Source organism: Eptatretus burgeri, chromosome 17, assembly GCF_056783735.1.
Source record: "Eptatretus burgeri isolate ZD-2024b chromosome 17, Ebu_testis_v1, whole genome shotgun sequence".
Classification (NCBI taxonomy): Eukaryota; Metazoa; Chordata; class Myxini; order Myxiniformes; family Myxinidae; genus Eptatretus; species Eptatretus burgeri.
The window spans coordinates 49,099,267-49,126,232 of NC_140977.1; the positions used below are offsets into that span (position 1 = coordinate 49,099,267).

The following is a 26,966-nucleotide window of genomic DNA, read 5'->3' on the forward strand; positions in this document are numbered from 1 at the left end:
GCAGGGGACCTACTTCAATTCGTAATTTGTCCGAAATCGGGATATCCTCTCTCCGTCCCGAAACCCCCACCACACTCACTGACTCGCCTGAGAGTGGCAGGTTCTTTATCTCTCCTTGTTTTAGTGTTGACCGGGTGGCCCCTGTATCTACCAGGAATGTTACTTGTCTCCCCTCTACGTTTAAGGTCGTGGTCAATTCCCTTACATTCCGCGTTTCCCTTTGCGGAGCCACCACGGTGTCCTCATGTCAATAGTTTCTTCCTGCTGTCTCCCTTCTCCTCTCATACTCTCTAGGGGGCGCCGTTGGTCTCTCTTGCTGTTGTGGTGGCCGCGAGCCCCAGCCTCGTTGTTTAGGCGGTGCCGGGCAGTCCCGAAACCAGTGCCCGGATTGACCGCAGTTAAAGCATTCTCCCTGTTTTTGCGGCTCCTTCTCTCGGTTCCAAGGCCTCCGCTGGTCCCGTTCGGCTTCATACCGGGGTTCCCAATCTGGATTTTCCCAGCGAGGCCTGCTTTCCCTCTCTTCGTATTTACGGCTTTTCAATTCGAGATTTCTTGCAACTAGAGCTTTGGTATCTTTCTTTCCTCTCCGTTCCTCTTCTCTTAGAGTCTGCCAAGCCTGTCTTGCCCTTTCAAACACGGCATCTACGTCAGCCGTTTTCCACCCTGGCATGTCCGCTTTCACCTCTCGCCTTACTTCGTCACACAGTCCATCTACGAACATAGTGTTCAGGAAATGGAGGGGCGTCTGTGCGATGTTAATAAATCCTGAGTGCAGTTCGATCTGCTCATACAAGTCGTGCCTTGTACTCCCCAGGTGATTCCTTGGGATTCTGTGTGACATCCTGTATTGCCTGCCAATCCATTACCCTTGGGGCCATCTCTGCCGCAAGTTCTTCCATCAGGGTTTGTACTCTTCCCCTGTACACTGCCTGTGCCACCCGGTCGGCTCCCTCCGGGTAATGTTGGTTTAAGGTGGCATCTGTTTCTCCTTCCATTTTTACACTCCAGGCTGCCGCACGCCGGCTCCAAACCGCACTGGGCAGGACAGCGGTGCAGATAAACCCTATGTCTGTCCTGGTTGCCCCCTGCATTTTTATCTGGTCGTGTAATATCTGAATGGCCCTTCTTGGGTTTTTCTTTATACATTCTTCCATGCTAGCTTTTACTCCCCTAATGTCTTGTGGGGTCCATGATCTCCAAACCCAATCTCCCCCTGCTGCTTGTATCATGGGGAACTGGTGAATGTCGGTCCCTCCTTTTACTCTGTCCCCTTCTAAGACAGGGTAAATTCCTTTTGTTGTCCCAAGTCGGGTTGTCGTCTTTCGGTTCACGTCGTCGTTGATTTCTGCTATCTGTGCTAACGCCTGCTTCAACTTCTCCTGTCTCTCCTCACTCTGTATCTTGACCTCCGTCAGCTGCGCTAACACTTGGTCTAGTTCCCTCTGTTTGTCCTCTCCCTGTGTCTTAACTTCCGTAAGCTGGTCTAGCGCCTGTTTTAGTCTCCCTTGTCGTTCCTCGTCTTGTATTTTCCGTTGGTTCACAGTCCCTTCTAGTCCGAGTTGCCTATGCTCTGTCTCGACTTGCGACTCCATTAGCCACGCGGCCAATGCTTTCCAGTGTGGTCCACTTTGTTTCGGGCCTCCTGCTTTGCCCTCTATCAGTGCATTACTCACTGTGTTTAATATCTTTGGATCTAAGGATCCAGTCAGCGGAAAGGGATCTTTTCTTCCCGCGGTCCACTTCACCCAGTCCTGTATTCCCTTTACGTTATCGATTCCATATTTGTCACTGATAACTTTCAATGTTGTTCCTTTTGGTATCTTCTCGTTCTTTGAAGATTTATTCCCCATTCTTTTGTTCTTATCTTATCAACCGCCTAATAGCTGTAAATCGTTTCTCCTTTTACACCGGGACCGAGGTCCCTTTCGACCCGCCGCCTAATAGCCTCAAACCCAATGAAGGCCTCTAACCTTCCCTCTCTTGGTACAGGATTCCAACCTGTTTCCTCCTTATTTCACACGGATACCTTTATCCTCGACCCTTACCGGCTCTACAAACACTGCCTGACAGCCCTCCCCCTTTGTGCTCTTCAGACAAACCGCATTCGAATCACCTCATATGTGTTTACCGTTACAGTTCTTGATTCGAGCAGATCCTGGAGCTGCGTCCGGCAGGGCGCAACCCACCAAGTGTACAGCGCTCGCCTAACTGGGGCTCCCTATTTTAGGTGCCCTACGTGCGATCGCCACGTACCTTTTAGCTGATCCCTTGCGATCGCTGTACACCAAGTGGAGTCCCACCGTCCACACCGCCAGCATCAGTCGAATCCCATCCTCGTCGCCAATTGTTATGACTCTCCACTCGGCCGAGTAAGATGACAGAGTCAGATGAGGATCCTCAAATTACACGTTTTATTTCCGAAGACCACACGCATGCGGAATGTGACTCAGTGACCCTTCAGTCAGGCTCCCCCGAATCACATTGAGAATATGCTTCAAAACCATCACATATATAATCACACAAAAGCAAAACTGGGTGTGGACTAAAAGTGTAAAAGCAAAACTGGGTGTGGACTAAAAGTGTATGCCAAGGGATAAAGAAACAAAGAAATAAAAGAAATAAATGTGGCAGTGGGCTTCTTTCCCCCATCCCTCGGGGCCCTAGGGGAAGTTGAATCGGTCAATTCTCAGATATGCAACCACAGTTTCCAAGCCACCTACACAACTCTCAGATATGCAAGTCTTGCAAACTAATAACTTTCCAAGCTTCCTACACTCCTTCACTAGCACCTGCTGATAAAAAAGGCAAAGCTTTGGTGATCACTGAGAATAGGAATGTGTGGGCAGCATACACTGAAGGAACAGTTCCACAGTTCTCTCCAAGGTCGCACTAAGGGCCCACCACTACAGAGCAACAGGAAGGGTGATAAGGGCTTAGTTTCCAAGAAACAGGGCTTAGTTTCCAAGAAACAGGAACAGCTGGGTGCTGTCCAAAAACAGTGGGGTGCATGGAACATTGGTAGCCTGAAACATTTAAAGCAACATTTTAAAGCAAGGTAAGCAAGGTTTGAATAATACACAATTACAAGCAAGGTTAGAATCCCGACAGCTGATCAACACACAGCTAATGGTCCAAAATATGACCACTGAGCATATCATCATAACACCCATCTCCCCTCCATCTGCCCCCCCCTCTTCCACCATCTCCCCATCACCCCCCCGACCCATCCGTTCATTCACCATCTCTCCCTCACACCCTCCCCCCCGCCCCCATCAACTTCTTTTCTACAAATCAATGTTTTGCACCTTCAGCTTTCCACCCCATCGGTGTTTCTCCACAGTCGGTGGTTTTGGAAGCTCCGCTCACTGGGGATGAGAGGTTGATGGATGATGGATGATGAGAGGTTGATGGGTCACCAAGAGGTAAGTGCAGTTCCGGTTTAATCTTCACAAATGTCGAGTGATGAATATTGTTGTGGTTACCAAATTCGCAAACCACCATTCAGGTCCCTTAGGTGAGATATCTCGGTAAGTATTTGTGTAGTTAGGCCCAAACCCGTTGTCTAGTGGGAATACATGTCATTTATGCGTGCTGCGACTCTTCAGGATAGCCGTTTTTCTTTTGCTATCTTTATTTTGGACCAACCGCCATGATTACCACCACAACCACAACATCAACCACCAACCACAACGCCGCTTCACCACAACCGCCACGAGCTTCACGTCACACCTCGCAACCGTCGCATCGCCACCGTTCTTGCGCCGCCTGTGGGTACCGGTGTTGGACTCGTGCAGGGCGCGCGCCGAACAGCGTGTACAAAATCACGGATTTTGTGCTTCAAAAACGGATCAAAAACGACACACGCCCACTTTTTGCCGTCCAATCGGTGAGCGAGGGGCAAATTGGCCCCGCCCCCAGGGCGTTGGAGGGCGATCGATATATGCAAATTTATGGATCAAAAAGCATTCACGCCCACTTTTTCTCGGGCCAATGGGGAGCGAGGTGAAAGGTCGAAGGGAGGGGGTCAAAGATGAGAGGGCGAAGCCACGGGGCTGATAAAAAGCGACCGTGTTCGTCAGTCCAGGCTGTTCGGAGAGTCGAGAGGGAACAGAGAGTCAAGACTTCGCGGGCGGTGGAGTTGGCAAGAAGGAGCTGGTCGTCGTGTGCGTTGGAGTCGGAACGGAGGGGACGGAGCTGTGGAGAGGCGGCGAGGGCAGACAAGGGGGTGCTTGCGTCGTGCAGGGAGCTGCACCCGAGGGAGGCCGACAGCGCGACCTGGCCGAGGTGGAGACGCTCGTTGCGGGGCAATAAAAATCCTCTATACCCCGAGCATCAGCAACCCCCTCCTGTTTCCCCCCCGCGCTGAGATAGTGCGACCAAGGGGGCCCCTTTCCCACCCCCTACCAGACACTGCCCGCGAGGCCCGCGGAGTTGAGGCACCATCGCCGCTCCGCGTCTCATCACCAGACAGGTAGGCCCGACCCGGTCTCGGCCTCAGGCCCGCCTCATCTTTGAGGGTATTCTTTCCTTGGTTTTGGGTATGTGTTGTCGGCGCCGTCTGTGAAGTAGAATTGTATAAGTGTTGCCGTGTGCTCGGTAGTCGGTATTAGCTCTGCATTGTGTCCTCGCTTTTACATTTGCTTTTTGTGTAAATTGAATTGTGTTTTTCTTTTCTGTGTGCATTTGGTGGAATTGTATATGTGTGCTTCCCGTGTGCCGCGAATAAATGTGCTTTTGTGTTGAACTGTTTCCCGCTTCGCTTCGTCATTTCTTTCTTTGAATCCTCATCTTGCTTCACGTAAAGGGTTGGTAGTGGGCTGAATACGCCCGATAATTAATCGAACCGTCGAGGTCGACGATAACACCGCTCGGTTATCCCGATAGTACGGAACGGGTCGCTTAAGTGGCCCGTGTCCGAAGTCGACCTGCGGCGAGGTGCGATCGCCCGGTCTACCCTCCGCGTGGGTACTTAGGTAGGTCGAATTTGGCGAGCAACCCTATCCCACGCGGGGGCTGATTGGCTCGATCGCGGTGAGACCGAAAGGTCCACCCGTGACTGGTTCCCGGCATTAGTCCGAGAGGGTCACGACTGGATTGTCCGTCCGGTGGGCGACGTGCCGCGATTCGAGTTACGTGGCCGTCAGCACGCCGGCGGGCGCGAATCCGCAACAATATTTTCAAAGATTACTCACAATGTGTATTTAATTTCACCAACTTTTCAAAAATATTTCTTGATAATCATTTCAAATTTCCTTGTAACTGGTACGTGCCCGTTAAAAAAAATAAATATTCAAACCGCGAGCAAGAAACAACAACCACACAGGCCGTTTCTTCGCTCTTGCGTGCCCGTACGTTCGCATATCGCAGTTATGATTATTCGCAATTTAGTTTTAATGGCCAATTATTCAATTAGCGCCAACGTATTTTGCCTTTTCGCAATGTCATCGCAAGGAAAAACAAAAAGAGAAGAGAAGAGAGGAACAAAAAAAAATTTACTTCCTGGTTCGGAGCACACCAGCTCACTCTGATGTTACCGAAATTTATGCACCGTCTAATATGAAGCCGATCATAACTTGGGGCATTGTGTTTATCGATAAATGCGCATAAGAAATCGAGAAATTATGAGAATACACGAAGTCATCACTCTCCGGATGCCCGTACGTTGTAACCCGTAATGGGGAACGCGGCTGAGCTTCCCTTCCCCCATCGGCCACGCCCACGCAACAACGTGTCTTGTCATTGGTTTGGTAAATAAATGGTCATAACTTGGGAAGCACTTGTCCGATTAATATCAAACCTTCAAAAGGCACATCCTCAGGTCCCCAGCAATATATCTGGCAAGTTTCAATCAGATTGGACCAGTGGTTGTCGAGAAACAGCGGTCACAGACACACACACACACACACACACACACACACACACACACACACACACACACACACACACACACACACACACACACACACACACACACATTGCTGGAATTATAGAAAGATAAATGTGATCTTCTCGGGGAGATGAAACAGGGTGGGGCATTTATATCTGACATATTTATCATCATTTTGGCGGGAAGCAGTGAGGGTGCAGATTATATTTCCCCCCACAGTGTTGCAGGTGATACATGAACGTTTTGAATGATAGAACACTGTGACGTACACACGATAATTAACCTGCATGTATGGAATAATTGAAGGAAAACATCGCTACAACAACCATCCACACTCTTGTTCAAGATACATCACACGAGGTGATGAACAACATGTCGATTCGTTGTCGGGAATGTAACAATTCCAATGGGATTCATTTGTCAGATGTAACTTTTAAGTAACTTTATTGTATCTCAATATAATTTCTCATCATGTGATTACCAACCATGTGCTTTATACAGTATTTGTCATGTTCATTAATTATTTACAACATTAATAAATGTGTCAGAAATACAAGCCCCCCCCCCTTCCACCCTGCCCCACCTTGAACTTCAAAATCCATGAACCACTCGATGATGGGAGACAGCCGTCAGGCAGGTATCTTCGTATCTCACTCAACATCGAGGTGTGTTATCCTGGGTTCGAGTCCTGATGTTGGATAAGGAGCTCGGTATCTCGCTCAACATTGATGTTTGTTATCCTGGGTTCGAGTCCCGATTCTCTTCTTCTTTTTCTTTCGGCTGCTCCCGTTCGAGGTCGCCACAGCGGATCATCCGTATGATCCGCATAGTGATTTGGCACACGTTTTACGCCGGATGCCCTTCCTGACGCAACCCTGGTCGCCTCTTACGACACAGGAATATGGTACACCTATTTTAACCAGGGTATACACCGGCCCAGTACACTGGTACTCATTTTGCCGACCTCGGAAGGATGACAGGCTGAGTCAACCCCCTGGTGTATTAATTCAGTGGCCCAACGGGGCTTGAACTCAGGACCTTTTGGATCCCAAGCCGCTTCCCGAACCACTGCGCCAACACCAGGCTCTCTTCGAGTCCCGATTCTGTGAAATTAAAACCATCATTCTAACACCGTGAGAACAGGTGATGATTCCGCCCAGAGGAACATCACACTTCATGGAGGATGTCACGGTTACTGTTACAGTTACAGGATCTGTGTCTTTCCTTTATATTTCGGGTTGTTTTGTCAAAGATACCATGGTAAAAGATAAAGTAAGAAGAGAATGGGGTGTGGGGTGTGGGGTGTGAGATCCACATTGCGTATAAAATGTTAATATTTATTGATCCAGTCGAAGGGAGGATTTGCTTGGTAAAACTTATTGACATGATTAACCAATCTCATGAACAATCCATGTTATTACATATTTCCTTCTCACCCCAAGTGGTTCATCAGGTTGAATAAGACTTCCAAGACCATGAGCGGACACACCTCCTCACATCTTCTCATCCTATTCTCCCAACAAGACACCTGTTTCACCATTTCCTCTGCTTGATGTTCCTGCCATGTGTTGATGGTGAACAATGATTATAAACATGAACAGTTTCTCATGAAATATCAACCCTTGATCACATCAATGAATGTAAAATCTCTATTTCATGTTTGTCCATCCATCATGTCCCTCCAGCTTACAATAAACACTTCAGCTCGTCACCTTTGTGTTTTCATTACCTGGTCTGGTACCACGCCATCCCCTCGAGTGTAATTCCCTTTGATTCGGCCATTTTAGAAGCACATTGCTTCAGTGTGGTCAATCTGCGTCAGCCACGTGACACCACGTACTTGACCCTCCAAAACACAAGATGGTCCATGGGAGAAATCCTCGGTGATTATTATCTTGTTTTAGGAGGGGAGGTTAATCGCGGGTTCACATTTTCTTTTACTTTCCCTTTTCTTCATTTTATTCTTCATTCCCTTTTCTTTCCCATGGGAATTCTTCCATCAGATCATACTCTCATGAACAGATTTATCCCATCACGACTGCAGTTCCCATACACATCCTCTCGCCACTTCAATCGTGAATCCTGTGGTGTGGGAGTTGTGACATCGAGTCGCGACGTTCAGCATCCTGTTGGGTTCACCTGTGTTTCATCACGTGGTGCCCCATCCCGTGACGTGGTGCTCCATCCCGTGACGTGGTGCTGCCTTGGGTTTTGCAGAATCATGCGACGTCGCATTGCCTCACATCACGTGCTACAGCATCACAACACACGTGCAATGTATCAGGCAGGGAAAGCAGTTTGAGTGCTCCACCAATCATTTATTGTGTTCCACACACAGAAACCTCAGAGCCATCCGTGTGTCGAGCTTCTTCATGCTGCAGCTTCGTTCCCGCCTCCTGATGACCGCGCTTCCGGTTGATCTGATACATCAATACATAACATCTTCCCCCTCGCATTCAGTGTTAAAATGCATGAAAGATGAACACAAGAGTCATGAAGACACTGGTATATAATACAAAGATCATGAATATACGAGTATTGACCACAAATCAATGCGGATAGGCCCCTTTGGAACTCTGGATGATCGTCGGGGTACAAAGCCGACAGAAGGCCCCGCTGGTGATGCTGCAACAGCGTTATTGGGATCAGCCTCAGGGAGTGGTGCAGTACCATCTGCATCAACAAAGTCACTCATCACAGGTTCAGGAAGTGGCGAGACATCATTTGTGAAGATGACAGGATCACAAGACCGATATCAGACATGATCAAGGTGCCTCCGTACAACTCGACTGCCCTCGAGGTTGATCTTGTGGGACAATGGTCCCTCATTGTTGTGAACCCTCCCTGGGAGCCAAACCTTTCTATGACTAAAGCTTTTCACAAACAGCGGGTCCCTGATGTTCATAGAGCGCTGTACAGCATGTTTGTCATGATGAAGTCTCTTTCCACTGATTTTGAAACACGACTGATGCAATGTCTGGTCTGAGACAATCCAGTCTTGTACACAAAGCTGGTGTCACCCCCGTTGTAGTGTGGGGAGTGATGCGGTGAGCGAAAAGCAAACGTGATCGTCTGTTCTGAAGGTTTCCACCGTATATCTTATTGAGACCAGAAATGATGAAACTGACGGAGCGTTCGGAGAGTCCATATGAAGCTTGATGGTGTGGACTCACAAACTTATAAATTATACCATTCAGGCGGGTGAAATCAGAGCTTGATAGACAGGTTCCATTGTCAGTGATTGTCATGCGTGGCAAACCATGAGTGGGAAAGCACTGGCACAGCCTCCCTGTGGTTACGTGTGAGGTTGCTGTCTGTGTTACATCGGCATCGATCCATTTAGTGTGAGCATCCAGAACAATAAGAATCATAGGCCTTCGATGGGTCCAGCAGAATCAAGATGAATCCTCTGCCATGGTTCAGTGGGCCATTCCCAGGGGTGCTGTGGTGCCTTTGCAGGGGAGTTTCGACTGCTTTGGAATGGATAACAATGTTCACACACTGATTGATGTCAGAGTCAAGATGAAGCCACCATACAGATTTCCAGGCCAGCAATTTGATTCTTGCAATGCCTGGATGACAATCGTGAGGCTGATCCAAATCTTTGTGCGTAAGTTTGGGGGAATGACCACTCGGCATCCCCACAGCAAGCAGCCATTCTCGACACTAAGTACATTCTGCCTGCAATGTACTTATGGCCTTGTACGGATACAATTCAGGATCAGCATCATGTCGAAGGCCCCACCCTTGCCCATTACCATGAATGACCTTGGAAAGAAGTGGGTCACGCCTGCCTGGTGAAGGTCCGTACTGGTTGGCATCGATTTGGTTGTCATTCAAAAATTCCATCAGAGATATCACGCTGCCAGATGTCAGGGGTCAAACACTGTGTCCAGACGTGGCAGGTGACTCATGACGTCTGCAATTGAAATTGTGGAGCCAGGTCTGTACGTAATATTGTTACGGATTTGGAGACCTTGTGCACACAAACAGCCAGAGTCCGTTTGCTTAGTTATTTCGATAAGTATGTGTGCAGTTAGAATCCATCCCATTCTGTCTAATGGGAAATGAGTGTGTGCGCTACATGTTATTTTATAGCTCGGTTTTTTTTTTACAACTTCAACAACAACCACGCCCATCTTCGCTGCCTCACCATCGGCCATTGCATGCGTGCGTGTCGGCACGTACTTGGGCAGAGTCCAATGTGCAGGCGGGGTTTCTTTGGACGTCGGCATCTTGAATTTCGCTCCAAATATCGCCCCTCTCAGCCAATCGGAGGGGTGCGAGCACGTCTGCTGCCTCTCGGCCAATGGGGAGCCAATGCAACATGTTGCTGCTCGACTTCCTGCTCGAGGGGCAGAGACATGAGCACCTCCCCCTGACCAATCTCGGACAGACGGGGGATTGCCTGACGCGCTTGTTCAATGAGGGGGGAGGGGGGTGAGGCGGGAAGGATCCTTCCCACCTGTGATGACAAAGACATAATCGTGTGGGGGGCGACCCTGTGAAAGGGTCGGAGGGTTCATTGGTTGAGGCTGAGAGTCTTCCCGCCATGAATCGCCTGCCTGCGAGCCGGAGGAGCGTGCCAGCGCCCGACGCTTCCCTCCGTACCTGGTGCTTGGACCGGCATCTTGTTGCGAGTTCGAGTCCCACCGCGTCAGATCTTCGGGAATCCCACGAAGCGAGAAAATCCAAGCCAGAGATCTTACCTCCAGCTCACCTTCCCTCCGAGCTGGGGGTATCAAGAAAGGCCACGGCCACCATTTCTATTTGAGTGTGTGTGTGTGTGTGTGTGTGTGTGTGTGTGTGTGTGTGTGTGTGTGTGTGTGTGTGTGTGTGTGTGTATGTGTCTGTGTGTGTGTCTGTGTCTGTGTCTGTGTCTGTGTGTGTGTGTGTGTGTGTGTGTGTGTGTGTGTGTGTGTGTGTGTGTGTGTGTGTGTGTGTGTGTGTGTGTGTGTGTGCGTGTCTGTTTGATAAGTAGAATTGTTCAGTGCTTTTTGTTGTACATTATTTCCATTGCTTATTCAGATAACTCTGCTCTGTGTCTTCCTGCCAATTGCAAATAAATATCTGTTAAATGTTCCAGCTCGTTTCTGTGTTACTTTTCGTTGGCAAAGCACGGTGTATGTTGAGAAAGAGCGAGGCAGTAAATTGTTCATTTGGACCAACAGGCCTCGGTGACCTCCGCTCGGGTCACACACGGTTCGAGCACGGTAACGGCGCGTTCCGCTCGAGGTCCGTCGTGGGTGTGAATTCCCCGGGAGCTTTGCCGTGTGGGAAATTAGGTATATTGAAGTTTGGCAATTGACCCCACTCCACGCGGTCCAATTATTGGTGATTCATGGTCCTATAAGGGACCCGTGCCTTTCGGACTTATCTGAGGGTCACGACTCTACTGATCCCCCTCGCGGTCGTGCTCGCCACTGATACCCGGCACAGCAACAATATCACAATCATTAGTTGAGAGGGAAATGACCAGTGTATGATCTGAGCCAGGAAGACCTCTGAGGTAATTCTTGTTGGACCAAGCAAAGTAATCAGTGGTTTCTGGTCCGTGTGCATCATGAAATGCCGACCAAAGGTGGACTGGTGAAATTTCTTAACTCCGAATACAATGCCGAGTCTTTCTTTGTCCAGCTGACTCGTTCTCAGCCGGGGACAGTGTACGAGATGCTTATGTGATTGGTCTCCCTGTGCGATCTGGCCATAAAATGCCATTCTGGTGTTTCACAGACTGACTGAATCATCAATGTGTGTGTCGTTCCTCCAATGGACGACTGGGCGTCTTGTCTTCCGACATTCGTTGATGCACATTAAAGATCCCAACGATGCCCTTCAGGAAGAGTGGGCGAGCTATCACCGGCACCATTACCAAGTTAGAAATTCTTGCCAGAACTTCTGCTGGGAAGGCAATGGCAAACCACCAAGTATAACCCTTGCTCAAGAAGCTGCTTCGGCGACACAGACGCTCATGAACGACGATGGAAAATCAAATATCAAACCAGATTCGGCACATGAACAAAACTTCCATTTTTTATGACGTCATTCACTGTTTCTGCTGATCCAGGTGAGCTTCAGTTCCCGTGGTCCTATTTTCCTTTCATCTAATGTTTATAGTTTGATGCTATTATGCACACAAGCACTTTTTACATATCCTGTGTTGTCATATCCTCAGTGATGTATTTGGGTTTGTTTGAAATGTAAATCTTTATTTGTTATTTTCTGCTTTGTCGGAGCATCCTGGTTTACCTGGCATTGATTCACTTACATATTGAGAAAACACAAATCGGGTCATGTCATCAATTTAGCTTCTGATAAAAGGACGATTCACTCTGTTCCACATCACTCAGAGATCATCTCAACACCTGTTCACCTGATTTTTATCCATCCTGTTCACTTGATTGGAAAGAGTCGGTAAGTTTGGGGAATCGTTCGTTCTCATGAAATTAGTTTTCTTATCCAAGATTATCTTGTTTGATATATCGAGTTGTGCTGGTTCGTTGTAATGAGGGATTATGGAGTTACTTTCAAACTTCTGTTGTGACAATTTTATTGCCTTCTCGATTTCCAGGTTCGAATAAACTCTTTTATTTCTTTGAGGGAGGGTCTTCGGTTTGTGTTGTCATCGCAATCTGAAAACGATGAACTGTGTTGTGAAACATGCTGGTTTGGTTGAAACCTCGGAATTTGAACTGCATTGTGTGACGACTTCACACTTCTTCTTTGTGATGCAGCACAAGGATTCAGGGTCGATGAGGCCACAGATGTGCCACTGTTTCAGTGCCCCCTGGAGGTGAGGGCAGTAATTTGGATTTTGTTTCTGGGGGATTTGGAATGTCTCGTCGATTTTTAATGAAGAACACTGTGGGGTCTTCAACGTCGACTGACTATTTCTTCCAGATGGGATACCCAGTTTGTCTTATATCGGAAGGACAGCACAAACTGTAAGCATTGATAAATCACTCAGCCTGTGAAGCACCAGAATGACATTTCATTGCTAAGTCAGGGATCAAACCTCCGCTCGACAGCTTCGAGGTGAGTGTGTGTACCCCGAGGCTATCCGAACATCCCTTCTTTTTTATGTTGAAGGCCGCAGGCACGGACTGAATCGTCCTCAACGAGGCCAAGCCTTAAATAAAATAACTGCATGAATAGAAAAGTAAGGAAAGAGAGAATCATCTAAGAGTTTTTGAGAAAGTAAAAAATCTGCTTTTTGAAAAGGAGAAGGTCATAAGTGTTTGGGGAGACATGAGAAGGTAAAGAGTTCCAGAGTTTGGCAGTGGAGGGGAAGAAACAAACATCATCACGATCCACCCTTGAATTGCCAATGGCCACACAATAATTATGTGATGTCGTGGCTTGTCGAGTATTCCTTGGTCTCGCAAATGGTGGAGGTACACAAACAGCAAGTTCTTGCGAACAGACACCGAAGTAATTTCTGCAGAAAAGAGAAAGAGAGCCGATTATGCGGCGTAATTTGAGCGGGTCGAGTTTTGAGGTCACATTGGTCGAGTTCACAAGTCGAATAACTTTGGATTCAATTGTGTCCAGTCAGTTCGTGGAGCTGAAACCTCCCCAGATGTGAGAGCAGTACTCCATACAATGACGAATCAATCCTTTCTATCGTTGGAGCAACTGCTCAGAGGAGAAGAATCTTCAACATCTGAACAGGATTCTTAATTTCTCTGAGGCAGACTTAGCTATTTGCATAATATGTGGATTTCAGGATAAATTTCATGTTGGACGAATACCCAGTAGGTTTATTGCATCACATGGTTTAACTCGATGGGGAGCACTCGGGAGAGTGCAAAATCTCCGCCACTTATACTACTGGGTCACTCAAGTGAACCTTATATCTTATTCATTAAATATGATGTCAACAGTGCTGACAGTTATCGTTCTTTTCTCCAACATTTTTTTTTGGGGGGGGGGGGTAACAATTTTTGGGGGGGTTGGAAATTACTTAAAACATGTAGAATGCAAAAAAAAAAAAATTTTTCTCCAATTTTTTTAGGGGGGTAACAACTTTTTTGGGGGGGGGGAACAATTTTTTTTTTGGGGGGGTTGGAACTCACTTGAAACATGTAGAAATGAAAAAAAAATCCTTTTTGGGGGGGGCGGGGTAACAATTTTTTTGGGGGGGCAACAATTTTTGGGGGGGGGTTGGAAATCACTTAAAACATGTAGAAATGCAAAAAAAAAAAAATTCTCTCAATTTTTTTTTGGCGGGGGGAGGGTCCAAGTCCAAAATTTAATGGCATGATCCTTGGAGCATACCTAACCCCCCCTCCCCCACGAAGTTTCGTCGAAATCCGTCGAGGAGTTTTTCCGTAATACTGTTCACAAACAAACAAACAGAAAGGGGTGAAAACAGAAACCTCCATCCATCTTCGAAGATGGCGGAGGTTTATTATGGAGCTTTCAAAGGGGATTGGACAGTTCAGAGGAGTTTTAGAGATAGAGGGAGATGGGAAGAAATTGACTTTTTGAAACACTAAACTTAACTTGATTACATTTTCCCCACTGGGAGATCTTGTCCAAATCCTAATTTAAAGAGGTGGCTGTGATGAAACGAGATGTAGATCGTGGGAGGGAAGACGGGGCAGATGGGAAAGACATGGAGGAATGTAATGTTGGGTCGTCAGCATACGAGTGCGTTTGGTTATTTGTGAAAGAAAGAAGGTCATTGATAAAAAGAAGGAAGAGTGTTGGGGACAGAATGGAACCCTGAAGTACACCACTGCTGATGGGGAAGGGGGAGATGAACTACCACCAACAATTACAGAGATAGATTGGTCGGAGAGAAAGCTCGATGTGAGAGAGCCGACTGAAGGAGGAAAGCTGAAAGAGGGAAGCTTGGAAATCAGACCCTGATGCCAAACTCTGTCACAGGCATTTGAGATGTCAAGGCCGACAACAAAGGATTCCCCATCGTCTCTCAAAGAGGCCCCGACATTCGTAACATAAGAAAGGATATCACCTGTAGATATTAAAAGCCTGGTGTTGGCTTCGTGGTTTGGGTGGCGGCTTGCAATCCTTGGGTCCTGAGTTCAAGCCCCGTTGGGCCGCTGAATTAATACACCAGCAGGTCGACTCAGCCTGTCATCCTTCCGAGGTCGGCAAAATGAGTACCAGTGCATTGGTAAGGTCCGTACGTTGTAACCCGGCATAGCCTCATCCCAACCAATGATGCAACCAGCAGCCACAGTCTGCACTCGATCGAGAGAGCGACCTGTTGATATTGCCTTGCAAAAGCCGTATTAGTGGTCAGATAGAAGACTGTGAGATTCAACATGCTTGAGAACATGGGAATTGAGAAGACATTCAATGACTTTGGAAACAGTTGAAGTCAGAGCAATAGGACGGAAGAAAGAAGGGTTTGAACGATCACCTTTCTTTAAAATAGGTCGTACGAAGGCATGTTTCCAGGAAAGAGGAAGAGTTTGGGTTTTTCAACATAAACGAAACAACGAGCAAGCACTGGTGCAAGTTCTGAAGCACATTCATTCAAGACACGTGGAGGAATGCCATCTTACCCCTCGGTCTTGCTTTTGTCCCGCGAGAGAAGTATTTTTTTGACTGTATGAAAAGAGATTATGGGGAGGGACATTGGATTGGTGAGGGGAGCATCAGAGGGAAATGGAAGGTTCGAGTCATCCAGTGTGGAGTTCGAGGGAAAAGAGAACCAAGAAGAGTTGCTTTATCGGTTGGAGAGACAGCGATAGCATCATCGGAACGGAAAAGCGAAGGAAAGGTAGAGCGACAGAAGTCGTTGGAGATACTTTTAGCTCAGGACAAGAAAGACGTGTTCGTGGTCGAAGATGAGAGGTTGTCACATTTCTTTTGAACTAGTGTGGGCCCGTAGGTGTGTAAACGACGACTGGATTGGGGCATTTTTTCACCCCCGTCTCTCGCCCCCTCTCTCGTGGGTGAGGCGTGCCAGTATGTGCAGTTTCGTTCCTTCGCTCTCGTAAACGACGACTGGATTGGGGCATTTTTTCAAATAGATCAGACCAACCGTATCATAAATGGCCACAACTTGGGAAACATATTCAGGTCTCCAGCGTCAATTGTAACGTCATATCAAACGAAGAAGAATTGTGACGCCCCTCTCTCTCTTGCCCCACCTCGCTCCTCCTCCTCTCTCCCCCCTCCTCTCTCGCCCCCACTCTCACCCCCCTCTCTCGCCCCTCCTCTCTCGCCCCTCCTCTCTCCCCCTCTTTTGAATTGTGACGCCTCCTCTCTCTCACCCCCCTCTCTCCCTCTCCTCTCTCGCCCCTCTCTCCCCTCCTCTCTCGCCCCTCTCTCGCGCCTGACTCTGTAAATGTATTCACAAAAAAACAAAAACAAAATAAATAAATATATAAACATGAATTGTGACGTCATTCGTGAAGTCAGAGCACAGTGTCCTGTCATTGGTTTGGTAAATAAATGGCCATAACTTGGGCACCGCTTGTACGATTAATATCAAACCTTGAAAAGGTACATTCTAAGGTCCCCAGCGTCGATTGTGACGTCATACTAAACGAAGAAGAAGAATTGTGACGTCAATCGTGGAAATAAATAAATAAATAAACATTAATTGTGACGTCTTTCGTGACGTCATAGCACCGTGACTTGTCATTGGTCGACAGATAAATGGCCGTAACTTGGGAACCGCTCGTCCGATTGATATCAAACCTTGAAAAGGCACATCCGCAGGTCGCCAGCAATATTCCTGGCAAGTTTCAATCAGATTGGACCGGCAGTCGTCGAGAAACGGCGGTCGCATACAGACAGACAGACAGACACATACACAGAGATTGCTGGAATTATAGATAGACAAGTACGGGCCCATCGGGGCGGGCCCGTAGGTGCGTAAACGACGACTGGATTGGGGCATTATTTCAATTAGATTGGACCAACCGTATCGTAAATGGCCATAACTTGGGAAACACCTGGGAAACATACTCAGGTCCCCAGCGCCAATTGTGACGTCATCTCAAACGAAGAAGAATTGTGACGCCACTCTCTGTTGCCCCCCCTTGCTCCCCCCTAGTCTCGCCCCTCCTCTCTCCCCCCTCCTCTCTCTCGCCCCCACTCTCACTCCCCCCTCTCTTGAATTGTGACGCCCCCTCTCTCTCTCACCCCTCTCTTGCCCCCCTCTCTCCTCCCTAGTCTCGCCCCTCCTCTCTCCCCTCCTCTCTCACCCCTCTCCCGTCACCCTCTCTCTCGTCCCCACTCCCACCCCCTCTCTCTCCCCCTCTCTCCCCCTCCTCTCGCCCTTCCTCTCTCCCCCCTCCTCTCTCGCCTCTCTCTCGCCTCCACTCTCATCCTCCCCTCTCCCGTCCCACTCTCTCGCAGATATTGGTCGAGAGATAAATGGCCGTAACTTGGGAACCGCTCGTCCGATTAATATCAAACACTGAAAAGGCACATCCGCGGGTCCCCAGCAATATTCCTGGCAAGTTTCAATCAGATCGGACCGTGAATCGTGCAAAAAAAATGCATAAATATTAATTGTGACGTCATTCGTGACGTCATAGCACCGTGTCTTGTCATTGGTCGACAGAAAAATGGCCGTAACTTGAGAACTGCTTATCCGATTTATATCAAACCTTGAAAAGGCACATCCACAGGTCCCCAGCAATATTCCTGGCAAGTTTCAATCAGATCGGACCGTCAATCGTGCAAAATTTTTTTAAAAATAAATAAATAAATAAACATTAATAGTGACGTCATTCGTGACGTCATAGCACCGTGTCTTGTCATTGGTCGACAGATAAATGGCCATAACTTGGGAACCGCTTTTCCGATTAATACCAAACCTCGAAAAGGCACATCCGCGGGTCCCCGGCAATATTCCTGGCAAGTTTCAATCAGATCGGACTGTCGATCATGCAAAAAATAAATAAATAAATAACCATTAATTGTGACGTCATTCGTGACGTCATAACACCGTGTCTTGTCATTGGTCGACAAATAAATGGCCGTAACTTGGGAACCGCTTGTCCGATCGATATCATACCTTGATAAAGCACATCCGCGGGTCCCCGGCAATATTCCTGGCAAGTTTCAATCGTGCAAAATAAATCATTAATAAATAAATAAACATTAATTGTGACGTCATAGCACCGAGTCTTGTCATTGGTCGACAGATAAATGGCCGTAACTTGGGAACCGCTTATCCGATTAATATCAAACCGTGAAAAGGCATATCCGCGGATCCCCAGCAATATTCTGGGCAAGTTTCAAACAGATCGGACTGTCGATCGTGCAAAAATAAATAAATAAATAAATACATAACCATTAATTGTGACGTCATTCGTGACGTAATAGCACCATGTCTTGTCATTGGTCGACAGATAAATGGCCGTAACTTGGGAACCGCTCGTCCGATCGATATCATACCTCAAAAAGGCACATCCACGGGGCCCGGCAATATTCCTGGCAAGTTTCAATCCGATCGGACTGGCGGCCGTCGAGAAACGGCGGTCGCAGACAGACAGACAGACAGACAGACAGAGATTGCTCGAATTATAGATAGATAAAGGAATGCTTCACCTCACGATTAACATGTTTGTAATGATTTTTGGAGGATATGAAAGCTGAATGTGAGTCAGAGGAAGAAGACTTTCCATGTCCGAGATGCGGCATCCCTTGCACGAATGGCCGCAGAGCAGAATTGGTCGGAGAGATAGATTTGAAAGAGAAAGGGATATAAGCCTCAATTCCTGCAATAATAACCTCAGCTACACGTTCAGCAGAGATAGAGGCATCACCCGAGGAGAGGCAGTCGTCTTTCCAGGGAAAGTCAGAAAAGAAGTTTCGTAAACCAGTCCAGTCAGCATTATTGAAATGCTAATACTGGCATTTCGTCGGAGCTGTCGGATGAGCAGTGGTGGAAAGTAAAGGGATGTTCACAGGATTGTGGTCAGAAGAACCAATTGGAAGTGAAATTGTGTAGTTACAATGCAACTGATTGGAAGTGATGAACAAATCCAAAGTATTGGTGGTATAGTCACGAGGATCTGGGATGGGTGATAATTTGTTCCAAATCATTTAGAAAGGAAAACGTAAGAGCTTCAACCCCCCACCCCAACATCTGTGTGGGAAGATTTCAAACACTCTCTGTGGTGTCCAGTGAAGTCTCCCACATGGAGAAAATCTGCTTGAGGGTGTTCGGATGTCAAGGCCTCATGGCAAGAATTAAGAAAATCAAAGAAAACTTTCAAGTTTGTAGAATTTGGAGAGCAGTAAGTGAAACAGCGAAAGATAGTGATGGTCGAGAGACAAATCTTCTATCATCCCATGGTGTCCTTCGTGAAGAGTAGGCGAGCTATCCCCGGCACCCGGCACCATGGCCAAATTCCAAATTCCAGCCATAACTTGTCAACCGTCAAGCCTGGTCAGCCGGTTATGAAGACTCGGGCAAAGCTTCCCGGTGGCTGACTCCATAAAAACGGTGGGATAATGTTGGTCGCTGAAGAAGAAGAATGCAATTATGACGTCATAACAAGAACACCTGTGACGTCATAAAAATCACTCATTCATCAAACTTCCTTTGTGCCAAGTTTCAATTTCTTCTTTTGTGCAGTTTCAGACTTTCCGTTTTTAAAATACGAGTACGTGCCCGTACGTGCGTGGCCATACATGCAAAAAAAACTTTAAAAAATATTTTCAAACCACGTGCCAGAAACAACAGCCACACAGGCCATTCCTTCGCTCTTGCGTGCCCGTACCTGCGTGGCCGTACGTGCAAACCAAAAAAATAAACCAATGTCACCCGCAGGGTGACCCTATCTTGCCAAAAGGTGACCACGTGTGACTTCTTTAAGGTCACACTGAAGTTAACAGAGCTGCTATCCACCAGGAGCGACTCCTTGAGGAATATCTGCCTATGAGAGATTCCAATGAGAATCGTTCTACAGAGTAACCATGAAAAATATGCGTTTGCCTCATAATGCCACCAAATGACGTCATAATGTCTCAAGCTTGACATATCTAGAAAGCACTCATCGAGGTGTTCAATTTGAGGTACTACACGATATGGTTCCTAAAACTTGAAAATTTGACCTTGGGGTCAAATATGTTTGATCTCAGGCGCTAACGATGAAGGTCAAGGCCAATCGCCACCAAAAATTAATCAGCTGAGCGCCAGACCATGAACTATATTCCCATGAAGTTTGAAGACTATCCGATCAAAATTACTCAAAAAATAAGGGTTTCGTCGACTCCCCTGATTTGCGACGAAGTGACCTTGACCTTTGACCTTGGCCTTCAAAATTTTATGCGCTGAAAGGGACCTCGATAGGCCTCTGATATGCGAAGTTACAAAAAATTTCCAATGATAACTGTGCTCTGCAGAATTTTTTATACGTGATTACAGATAAACAAACAAACTAAACAAAAAAAACATACAAGCTGACTAACATATCTTACAAAAACTTCCTTTTGGCAAGATAATGAAAAATCGTACCTCAGCACGACACTTGGCGAATTAGTTGACCTTTCCGTGTGGTGGTCCAAGCTGTAATGTCATGGAATGTGTGGTGTTTATTTGTTCGTACATTAATAAAATGACGCGACGTCACAAATAACATTTATCAATAATCAAACAATTATCAATAATCAATAATAATTATCAATCACAAATAACAATAACGTCACAAATAACAATAACAATAACAAATAACAGTAGAGGAAGAGCGATGCAGGTCAAAGGTCAGAGGTCATGTAAAGGTGGGGCCTCTTTTTGGGGGAATAATTCTCTGGCTCCGAGCCAAAAACTGACTCTCTCGGCCCCCGGACGGAGTGGGGTGGAGGGAAAGCGTGAGTGAACGCCCTTTTCGGGAACCTTCTCGAAGGAAGGTGGAGCCGAGAACGGGGCGAGGCGAAGGGCGGAGCCCCGGGCGATAAAAGACGGACACGGGCGGGCGCAAAGAGGGCTTTTTTTTCCTCTTCGTCTTGGCTGGTGGTTCGGTTGGTTTTTGTGGAGAGTTGGTCTTCAGGAAGAGGTCCTGTGCCCGTGCCTTGGTGAGCAGCCTTTCACGAAGGCCCAGACGGGAGACGCGGCAGCGCCCGTTGCAAGGTGGACCTGTGCGTCCGGACAGGGAGTGCAGGAGAGGGTTCGCCGGCCGCGAGAGAGGTCGGGGCCGGCGCGCGACCACGCCGACGGTTGCGGGAGAGGGACTCCCCAGCCAAAGGGAAGTCACCATTTTCTTTTCGGGGTTTTTGTATGGATCTTGTGGCGCCGTGTCTCGCAAAGTAGAACTGTTTAAGTGTTTCCGTGTGTACGCGTATTCGGTTGTAGCTCTGCATCGTTTCTTTTGTTTTAATTGCTTTAGGTGCATTTTGATTGTGTATTGCTGTAAATACGTGCCTCACGTGCTTGTCTGTGTGTGCGTGTGAATAAAAGGCTTGCTTGTTGAACTGTGCCCGTTTCGCTTTGTCTTTTCTCCATTGACCCTCCATCTTGCATCACGGAAAGGGGTTTGTAGTCGGTGCAACATCCCAGTAATTAATCGGAACCGTCAAGGCCGACGATAACACCACTCGGTTATCACTGTAGCACGGAACGGACTGCTTTAGCTGTTCGTGTCCCCAGTCTGCCTGTGGCGTGGTACGATCGCCCGGTCGACCATTCGCGCAGGTACTGAGGTAGATCGAATCTGGCGAGCAACCCTATCCTGCGCGGGTGGGCAATTGGCATGGTCATGGTGGGGTTACACCCCCACCCGTGACGAGCTCCCGGCGTTGTTCCGAGAGGGTCACGACAGAATTGTCCGTCCGGTGGGCGACGTGCCGCAATTCGAGTTAAGCGGCTGTTCGCATGCCGGCGGGCGCGAATTCGCAACAATATCAAACCTTGAAAAGCACATCCACAGGGCGCCAGCAATATACCTGGCAAGTTTCAATGACATCGGACCAGTGGTTGTCGAGAAACATCACACACACACACACACACACACACACACACACACACACACACACACACACACACACACACACACACACACACACACACACACACACACACACACACACACACACACACACTGCTGGAATTATAGATAGATGGCTGTCACACCACGTGACTTGCGACGTCATTATTATCATGAAAACATTGTGCATGAGAAGTCGCACCAATGTCGAAAATTTCGTCTCAATCCAACAAGCAGTTTCTGAGACGAACACGAAAGTTCTGTGCAGATAAACAAACAAACCCAAATGCAACATCCTCTCCTTTGGCGAGGGGAATAATCTCTGGATCATCTCCATCACAAAACCCACTCCAATGTGCCGCAGGACCATGAAGTTTCTGATATTGAGTACGATGCTCCTTTCTCTGGCCTTCATTGGGACGTCAACCATGATGGAGGAACCAGAACCAGGAGAGGATCATGATGGACCAGATCAGCGAGGACAACCATCCGTGCGTTCTTCTTCAACATTATACAAACGTCACGCTCCGAGAGGTAAGTGTAAACGTGACATTCCCGATAATCTCATTTTCCCACATTCGAGATTTCCTTCTTTCTTTCAGTAATTTTTGTTAAAATGATTTCACAGTAAATGAGAATCAATAACCCCTTGTATATCTTCACATTCCTTTCATGAGACGTCATCTTCATTTCCTTTCTTCACCCAACGCCCAACCCTCCCCCCTCTCTTTGCCCCAACCAACTCTCCACCCCTCCCTTGCCCATCCCCCCACCCACTCATTACCCTGACCATCTGTCCAACCCCCTCTGCCCACCCCTCCCTCCCTCCACCCCGACCATCTCTCCACCACTCTGCCCCCACCTCACTCCCTCTACCCACACCTCACTCCCTCTACCCCGACCATCTCTCCACCCCCGCCCACCCCTCCCCTTCACCCCGACCGTCTCTCCATCCCCCTGCTCTTTACCCCCACCATCTCTCCACCCCTCCCTCGCCCACTCTGCCACCCTCTACCCCAACCATATCTTCACCCCCGAACAACCCTCCTCCTTCCACCTCGAAAGTTTCTCCATCCCCTCACCCACCCCTCCCCCACTCTATACCCCGACCATCTCTCCAAACCCCTCTGCCCACCCCTCCCTCTCTCCACCCCGACCATCTCTCCAGCCCCCGCCAACCCCTCCCCTACCGTCTCTCCATCCCCCTGCTCTTTACCCCGACCATCTCACCAGCCCCCACCCACCCCTACCCCTCCACCCCGATAATATCACCAACCCCCACCCACCCCTACCATCTCTCCACCCCTCCCCTACACCCCAACCATCTCTCCATCCCCCTGCTCTTTACCCCCACCATCTCTCCACCCCTACCCCCCACCACCCATCTCCCCTACATCTACCCCCCCCTCTTCCACCATCTCCCCATCACCCCCCGACCCATCCGTTAATTCACCATCTCTCCCTCACACCCTCCCCCCCGCCCCCATCAACTTCTTTTCTACAAATCAATGTTTTGCACCTTCAGCTTTCCACCCCATCGGTGTTTCTCCACAGTCGGTGGTTTTGGAAGCTCCGCTCACTGGGGATGAGAGGTTGATGGATGATGGGTCACCAAGAGGTAAGTGCAGTTCCGGTTTAATCTCCACAAATGTCGAGTGATGAATATTTTCAAAGATTACTCACAATGTGTATTTAATTTCACCAACTTTTCAAAAATATTTCTTGATAATCATTTCAAATTTCCTTGTAACTGGTACGTGCCCGTTAAAAAAAAAAAATTATAAATAAATATTCAAACCGCGAGCAAGAAACAACAACCACACAGGCCGTTCCTTCGCTCTTGCGTGCCCGTACGTGCGTTGCCCGGAAGTTCGCATATTGCAGTTATGATTATTCGCAATTTAGTTTTAATGGCCAATTATTCCATTAGCGCCAACGTATTTTGCCTTTTCGCAATGTCATCGCAAGGAAAAACAAAAAGAGAAGAGAAGAGAGGAACAAAAAAAAATTTACTTCCTGGTTCGGAGCACACCAGCTCACTCTGATGTTACCGAAATTTATTCACCGTCTAATATGAAGCCGATCATAACTTGGGGCATTGTGTTTATCGATAAATGCGCATAAGAAATCGAGAAATTATGAGAATACACGAAGTCATCACTCTCCGGATGCCCGTACGTTGTAACCCGTAATGGGGAACGCGGCTGAGCTTCCCTTCCCCCATCGGCCACGCCCACGCAACAACGTGTCTTGTCATTGGTTTGGTAAATAAATGGCCATAACTTGGGAAGCACTTGTCCGATTAATATCAAACCTTGAAAAGGCACATCCTCAGGTCCCCAGCAATATATCTGGCAAGTTTCAATCAGATTGGACCAGTGGTTGTCGAGAAACTGCGGTCACAGACACACACACACAGAGACACACACACACACACACACACACACACACACACACACACACACACACACACACACACACACACACACACACACACACACACACACACACACACACACACACACACACATTGCTGGAATTATAGAAAGATAAATGTGATCTTCTCGGGGAGATGAAACAGGGTGGGGCATTTATATCTGACACATTTATCATCATTTTGGCGGGAAGCAGTGAGGGTGTAGATTATATTTTCCCCCAGAGTGTTGCAGGTGATACATGAACGTTTTGAATGATGGAAAACTGTGACGTACACACGATAATTAACCTGCATGTATGGAATAATTGAAGGAAAACATCGCTGCAACAACCATCCACACTCTTGTTCAAGATACATCACACGTGGTGATGAACAACATGTCGACTCGTTGTCGGGAATGTAACAATTCCAATGGGATTCATTTGTCAGATGTAACTTTTCAGTAACTTTATTGTATCTCAATATAATTTCTCATCGATGTGATTACCAACCATGTGCTTCACACAGTATTTGTCATGTACATTAATTATTTACAACAATTAATAAATGTGTCAGAAATACAAGCCCCCCCCTTCCACCCTGCCCCACCTTGAACTTCTCAATCCATGAACCACTCGTTGATGGGAGACAGCCGTCAGGCAGGTATCTTCGTATCTCACTCAACATCGAGGTGTGTTATCCTGGGTTCGAGTCCTGATGTTGGATAAGGAGCTCGGTATCTCAGTCAACATTGATGTCTGTTATCCTGGGTTCGAGTCCCGATTCTCTTCTTCTTCTTCTTTGGGCTGCTCCCGTTCGGGGTCGCCACAGCGGATCATCCGTATGATCCGCATAGTGATTTGGCACACGTTTTACACCGGATGCCCTTCCTGACGCAACCCTGGTCGCCTCTCACGACACAGGGATATGGTACACCTATTTTAAGCGGGGTATACACCGGCCCAGTACACTGGTACTCATTTCGCTGACCTCGGAAGGATGACAGGCTGAGGACCCCCTGGTGTATTAATTCACTGGCCCAACGGGGCTTGAACTCAGGACCTTTTGGATCCCAAGCCGCTTCCCGAACCACTGCGCCAACACCAGGCTCTCTTCGAGTCCCGATTCTGTGAAATTAAAACCATCATTCTAACACCGTGAGAACAGGTGATGATTCCGCCCAGAGGAACATCACACTTCATGGAGGATGTCACGGTTACTGTTACAGTTACAGTAGATGTGTCTTTCCTTTATATTTCGGGTTGTTTTGTCAAAGATACCATGGGAAAAGATGAAGTGATAAGAGAATGGGGTGTGGGGTGTGAGATCCACATTGCGTCTAAAATGTTAATATTTATTGATCCACTCGAAGGGAGGATCTGCTTGGTATAACTTATTGACATGATTAACCAATCTCATGAACAATCCATGTTATTACATCTTTCCTTCTCACCCCAAGTGGTTCATCAGGTTGAATAAGACTTCCAAGACCATGACCGGACACACCTCCTCACATCTTCTCATCCCATTCTCCCAACAACACACCTGTTTCACCTTTTCCTCTGCTTGATGTTCCTGCGATGTGTTGATGGTTAACAATGATTATAAACATGAACACTTTCTCATCAAATATCAACCCTTTATCACATCAATGAATGTAAAATCTCGATTTCATGTTTGTCCATCCATCATGTACCTGGAGCTTCCAATAAACACTTCAGCTCGTCACCTTTGTGTTTTCATTACCTGGTCTGGTACCACGCCGTCCCCTCGAGTGTAATTCCCTTTGATTCGGCCATTTTAGAAGCACATTGCTTCAGTGTGGTCAATCTGCGTCAGCCACGTGACACCACGTACTTGACCCTCCAAAACACAAGATGGTCCATGGGAGAAATCCTCGGTGATTATTATCTTGTTTTAGGAGGAGAGGTTAATCGCGGGTTCACATTTTCTTTTACTTTCCCTTTTCTTCATTTTATTCTTCATTCCCTTTTCTTTCCCATGGGAATTCTTCCATTAGATCATACTCTCATGAACAGATTTATCCCATCACGACTGTAATTCCGATACACATCCTCTCGCCACTGGAATCGTGAATCCTGTGGTGAGGGAGTTGTGACATCGAGTCGCGACGTTCAGCATCCTGTTGGGTTCACCTGTGTTTCATCACGTGGTGCTCCATCCCTTGACGTGGTGCTCCATCCCGTGACGTGGTGCTGCCTTGGGTTTTGCAGAATCATGCGACGTCGCATTGCCTCACATCACGTGCTACAGCATCACAACACACGTTCAACGTATCAGGCAGGGAAAGCAGTTTGAGTGCTCCATCAATCATTTATTGTGTTCCACACACAGAAACCTCAGAGCCATCCGTGAGTCGAGCTTCTTCATGCTGCAGCTTCGTTCCTCCTCCTGATGACCACGCTTCCGGTTGATCTGATACATGAATACATGACATCTTCCACCTCGCATTCAGTGTTAAAATGCATGAAAGATGAACACAAGAGTCATGAAGACACTAGTATATAATACAAAGATCATGAATATACGAGTATTGACCACAAATCAATGCGGATAGGCCCCTTTGGAACTCTGGATGATCGTCGGGGTACAAAGCCGACAGAAGGCCCCGCTGGTGATGCTGCAACAGCGTTATTGGGATCAGCCTCAGGGAGTGGTGCAGTACCATCTGCATCAACAACGTTACTCATCACAGGTTCAGGAAGTGGCGAGACATCAT

At 47.6% G+C, this 26,966-nt stretch overlaps 3 long non-coding RNA genes across 3 annotated transcripts in view; all 3 read left to right on the forward strand.

Moving 5' to 3' along the window:
* LOC147010042 (uncharacterized) overlaps positions 1-3,393 on the forward strand; it is a 28,732-nt gene extending 25,339 nt beyond the window's left edge. Inside the window, exon 3 of the long non-coding RNA XR_015052722.1 lies at positions 3,341-3,393. This is a non-coding gene — a long non-coding RNA (uncharacterized LOC147010042). The remainder of the gene's footprint in view (positions 1-3,340) is intronic.
* LOC147010039 (uncharacterized) overlaps positions 1-7,598 on the forward strand; it is a 193,865-nt gene extending 186,267 nt beyond the window's left edge. Inside the window, exon 4 of the long non-coding RNA XR_015052684.1 lies at positions 7,330-7,598. This is a non-coding gene — a long non-coding RNA (uncharacterized LOC147010039). The remainder of the gene's footprint in view (positions 1-7,329) is intronic.
* A 4,551-nt stretch (positions 7,599-12,149) lies between these two features.
* Positions 12,150-25,954, forward strand: LOC147010043 (uncharacterized). The gene is made up of 4 exons (XR_015052704.1): positions 12,150-12,301; positions 22,175-22,344; positions 23,365-23,428; positions 25,686-25,954. It is a non-coding gene; the product is annotated as an uncharacterized LOC147010043 (long non-coding RNA).
* The last annotated feature ends 1,012 nt before the right edge of the window (positions 25,955-26,966 follow it).